Source organism: Argopecten irradians, chromosome 3 (genome assembly GCF_041381155.1).
Source record: "Argopecten irradians isolate NY chromosome 3, Ai_NY, whole genome shotgun sequence".
Lineage (NCBI taxonomy): Eukaryota > Metazoa > Mollusca > Bivalvia > Pectinida > Pectinidae > Argopecten > Argopecten irradians.
In genome coordinates this window covers 6976626-6982625 of record NC_091136.1, presented here as the reverse complement: position 1 = coordinate 6982625, position 6000 = coordinate 6976626, and positions in this window count along the sequence as shown.

Here is a 6000-nt window from a genome sequence, read left to right as displayed (position 1 = left end):
CATGAAGCAAAATGCGTAAGTAATTATATTTGAACATAGGGTTAAAAACTATTTCCCGCACCTTTGCCGGTTTGAGAGTAAAACTATGATTTATCAAACATACATAGTTAAACATTTTTATGAAGAATTTAAGTAATTTATGATTATATGTCCTTGCTTTTATTATGACCCATCATGATTTCCTTTTTAATCAGATATTTTGCCGTTCAAAAATATCTCTTGGGCAGACGATCTGCCCAACACTGAAATTCTTTACTCCAACGTCAAGGTTCATTCATTTTATGTGTTCGAAAAATATTCATCTACGTCCGTGGTTTCTAACTATACCAAAGTAAAGATTTATTAGATAATAGGTCAATGTTTAATATTATATATCCCTAGTGCAATGCGCGGCATGAACTATCCATTGATGAGTACCATAAAAACCAGTACGTGGGGGGACATTGTGTAATCTATTCAAAGAAACATTACAGTTCCGAATACATACCGTTGCTACATACCGCTATTCGTTATTCGTACTAAGTCCATGTGGTACATACCGTACTATACTTATATTACAATTATTTTTTCAAGATTTCATTTTTTTTTGAATCACGAAAAATACCAGTTACGTAATTTAAAAGCCAAAAAGGTCACAGTACAGATACGCAATACCCATTTGGAAACCAGCTTTACTTGTTAGCTTGCCCTGTCCATATATATACATAAATATTTACATCCCTCGATACACTTATATAAAGGCACAACGAATTTTTGTTACGGTCTTAATGGCCAGATTCAACCTTTGGGCTAAAAATCCTCCCGCGGGACGCGGTTTTAGCTCCAAACTCGGGATATATCTGCATCTATTTTTTTGTAGTAAAAACGTAGTAAAAAAAGTCACGTGCTTATACCTCATTCATGCCATTGGCCGGAATATACAATTGTATTATGGGTAACTAGTGATCACGTGATTGTGTGTTTACTTCCAAATATGGTGATAGTTTGCTTGCCATTTCTTCGGAGAAATTGATTTATTTGAAAATATTTAGACTCCAAAATGTTATTAATATTGCATGCATATCATTTTGACTTGCACATATGTATTATTTTACTATAAATAATGATCTGAAATGAGTTATAAAACTGTCATTTTCACGTTTTGTAAATAAATGATATAATACGAATTGACCAATTCAATAGGTCTAACCGTCTAATCTAGGATCAGCGAAGATCGGCTACTCCCGGCTAAATTCGTAGAATTCTAAATTTATATTTATATATATTATTACCTGCTTTAGGTTTCAGAACATATACATGTACGTATAACACAGAGAAAATAAGATCTTCTTCAAAAGGCCTAATTATGTATAAATACCAGGTCAGAGAAATCACTCTATTTGGAAGTAAACACACACTCATGTGACCACTAGTTACCCACTAATACAATTCCATATTTATTTCGGCCAATGGCATGAATGAGGTATAATCACGTGACTTGTTTTACTACGTTTGACTACAAAGAACGCGTGTTTTGTGCCATTATTGGGAAAATCCCCCGCGGATCGTGGTTTCATTTCCACCATTTGAAACAGAAGGCTTAGAGTAGACACTTAGCGGATCGTGGTTTCATTTCCACCATTTGAAACAGAAGGCTTAGAGTAGACTTTGATTGTGAAACATTGATAAATTGAAGATTACATGTTGTGCCATGGCAGATGTCAAAGTTCATGTATATATACTCGACAATTACTTGAAACATCATCTAATAAATTTGTGTTGAAATTATAATTGATGTTGACCAGGAAATGTACCAGTCTAAATTTTGGTTGAATAATGCATGGAAAGTGAATTATTCAAACACTCTGGATATCGAATTTTTAATCATTAATTTCTTTTGAACTCGGGACTTTTTGGGTGTGTAATTAGGGGAAAGTTGATAACTTTTTATAATATATGTACCCTAATTTTCTTTTGTTGATTTACGGACCCTGAAAGATACGGATTATGCGGCTTTAACTTTTCCACTTTGTGGAAAATCCTTCAAATCGGATTTATCTCCCTTGATTAAAATGACAAACCATGTACCTTTGCTATGTTATAAAGGTTTTTTTAATTGTTTTTTTTTTAATTCAATAATGAATGCAGATCAAATATATTAACCAAATATGTGTATTAATTTAATTTGAAACATGTTTGTTTTGCTGAAAATTTGCAAAAAAAAAATAATATCAATACAAAATATTCATGATTGTAATTTGATTGTTGTTGTTTTTGTAGTTGCTGTAAAATGAGAAAAACCGTGTTGTGGAGAAGAAGTTTGTTAAAATTTGAATTTTTTTACAAATGGATGAGAGTTGAGAATGTCTAACAGTCACCTGAATTCCGATATGCACAGTTATGAATAATGTTTTGCTTTTAAACAAACAAATAAATATGTCTCCTATATAAACTATGGTAAAGACCCTATCCCCTGGGGAAAATTCCGAGACCCCAGGGCCATGAAATTCACAATATTGGTAGAGGGCCTTGAGACCTGCCATGTAAGCACATAAGCCCGTGTTTCTTAGTATACATGTATGTGTACATATGTATTAGATTCCCAAAAAGCTAAATATAAGTTGGCTATGCGGAAGCTTATAACTATTTGTTTGGAAATAATATGGAAAATAAACTATGATATGATAGTATTGCTAACAATTTCAAATGGTGGAAATGAAACCACGATCCGCGGAGGATTTTCCCCATAATTGTACAAAACACGCGTTCTTTGTAGTAAAACGTAGTAAAACAAGTCACGTGATTATACCTCATTCATGCCATTGGCCGAAATAAATATGGAATTGTATTAGTGGATAACTAGTGATCACATGAGTGTGTGTTTACTTCCAAATAGAGTGATTTCTCTGACCTGGTATTTATACATACTTTGGCCTTATTTTCTCTGTGTTATATGTATATGTTCTGAGCCCTAAAGCAGGTAATAATATATATAAATATAAATTTAGAATTCTACGAATTTAGCCGGGAGTAGCCGATCTTCGCTGATTTTAGATTAGACGGTTAGACCTATTGAATTGGTCAATTCGTATTATATCATTTATTTACAAAACGTGAAAATGGCAGTTTTACAACTCATTTCAGTTCATTATTTATAGTAAAACAGTGCATATGTGCAAGTCAAATGATAAGCATGCAATATTAATAATATTTTGGAGTCTAATTATTTTCAAATAAATCAATTTCTCCGAAGAAATGGCAAGCAAACTATCACCATATTTGGAAGTAAACACAAAATCACGTGATCACTAGTTACCCATAATACAATTGTATATTCCGGCCAATGGCATGAATGAGGTATAAGCACGTGACTTTTTTTTTACTACGTTTGACTACAAAGAACGCATGTTTTTACTACGAAAAATAGATGCAGTAGTATAGCGAGTTGGGAGTTTAAAACCGCGTCCCTGGAGGATTTTTAGCCCAAAGTTTGAATCTGACCATTAAAACCGTAACAAAAATTCGTTGTGCCTTTATATAAGTGTATCGAGGCAGAGATTTACATCTCTGATCGAGGGATGTAAATATTTATGTAGGCCAAGCTAACAAGTAAAGCTGGTTTCCCAACGTGTATTGTGTACCTGTACTGTGACCTTTATGGCTTTTAAATTACGTAACTGGTTTTTTTCGGGATTCACAAGAAAATACAACATAAAAAAATCTTTTTTTTTATTTTATTTTTTTATTTTTATTTTCATTCATTCTTTTAATATATAGTATAGTACGGTATGTACTACATGGATTTGGTACGAATGCCAATCAACAAAACACACACACAGCTTTGAAACGAATTTTCAACCCACGGTTATATATATTAATAATTCGTTGTACACTTCCTTAGCTCGGGCTAACAGCTACGTACACGCAGGCTACAGTTTCATGGCCGGGATGTGCAGGATCACATTTTTTTTTTGAAATCAAATGAATAAAAACTTGAATTAACAAAATCAACGTCGATCTCTGCTGTATGGCTTTTGCTGCATATACACAGTGCTCTATGAAAGGGTGGCCTTTGATTTCCACTTTCAAGACCAGATGTCGACATCTTTTAGTTTAGATGTCGACATCAATAACTGACAAGTCGGTGTCACACCCGAGCATAAACACATTAATCGCCGAGTTACCGACTGTCTACATAAATATCTTGGATTCATTATGTTGGCATGTACATGTGGTAAGTCGACATATTCTTCTGTTTATGTCGACATATTCCGATATGATTTCGACTTAATGCCTTAACGATGTCGACATTATTAAGTCGTAAGTCGGCAAATCGATGGCAGAAATATGCCACCATAAAATTGCAATATTTTCTAATTTTCGGATTAACGGGCCTTCGAACTATTAGGCCTTAGCGGTTCAAGTGACCTTAAAATTAACAGATGACGATTACTGCGTACTAATCAGACGGCGTGACCAGACCATTATTACACGATTATCATATAATAAACAAATTATTGAAATTCATAGTTCAGAGAAAAATACTTTGACAACTCTCGGTAAAGAAATTGCTATCAAATTTCTTCATCTAGGTACAAACACATGCACACAATTATTTTCATTAGCAATCCAATATGGCGAGTGTTATCCATTGTTTGCGCATGTGTACAGGAAGGTGACAAGTCGACAACTCGACAACACGACAAGTCGACAACACGACAAGGCGACAACACGACAAGTCGACAACTCGACAACACGACAAGTCGACATTTTACCGCGACAACACGAGATTCTGTACGCGCTAATTAGCGTGTTTGAAATGTCGACTTGTCGTGTTGTCTGACTTGTCGTGTTGTCGACTTGTCGCGGTTCGAAAACTCGACTAGTCGACATTTTAACTGTTAAATCTCGGGTTGTCGCAGTTTGAGACCGCGACAACTCGACAAGGCGACAACACGACAAGGCGACAACACAACAACACGAGATGGCCTAATCAGCCACCATATATACATACATGGACATAGTTCTACTACATGTGTTCTCGTTAATGAATGTATGGCCATGTAAAGATCGATATTTAAAACACTGTTTACAGGTAACGGATATTTCCAGATTTAGAAAAATCGAGTTATTATAATGTTGTGACTCACAACTGGATAAATATTGCGTTTGCAGTAATGATATCACATTCTAGTTTAGTACGAATATACGTACCCGGCCTACTAAGCTTATACCTTTCGGCAGGGTACGAATTGGTCCCTATGTGTCGTAGTGGAGCATCACTCGGGCACAGTTTTCTATACTTTTTTTTGTAGGTTTCCAATTATTTCATGCGTATACATGCATTTACATATTATTTTTGTCCAAAACAAGCATAACTAACATATCTACCGTACCGCTCACAAGACGTGAAATTCACAATTTGTGGACTTGCCGTATAAATTCGTTTCAGAAGGGCCTTCATGTGTATTATGTAAAAAAAATAATGCCTCGATGAGAATTCTATATTTAATGTGGTTCAGTTTTATTTCCTAGTAGGTAAGCGATATCAAACAAGTACGATAAAATGCAAAGAAACGTTTTATAACGGTTTGCATAATCATTTCTTTGCTCCATTAGCAGTAATAGGCACCAATTGTAGCTCTAAAGACGACATCATTTTCTGTCAAAAAGTCTTTTGAGCTACAATATTGCAGCTAATTCTAGTTATATTTGTTGTATATTTGGTTATTCATATACTACGTTTCGAGATTTATACACATGTACATATTACTCTTTTCTTGCCATTTACATTTTATTTTGTAATTCACATTCTATCTTTCAATATTCATATTGTATATTCGTCATTAATAAGATAGAATTTGTTATCGTCGTTCACATAGTGTCATTATCATATAATTGCACCTTAAACTTTACCCTGTTTTAGATTAGATCATGCGGTAAGAATAATGAACGATAGAATATAAAAACAATGATGCAATGTAAACGACTATGATACAATATGAATAGCAAATCTTTCAA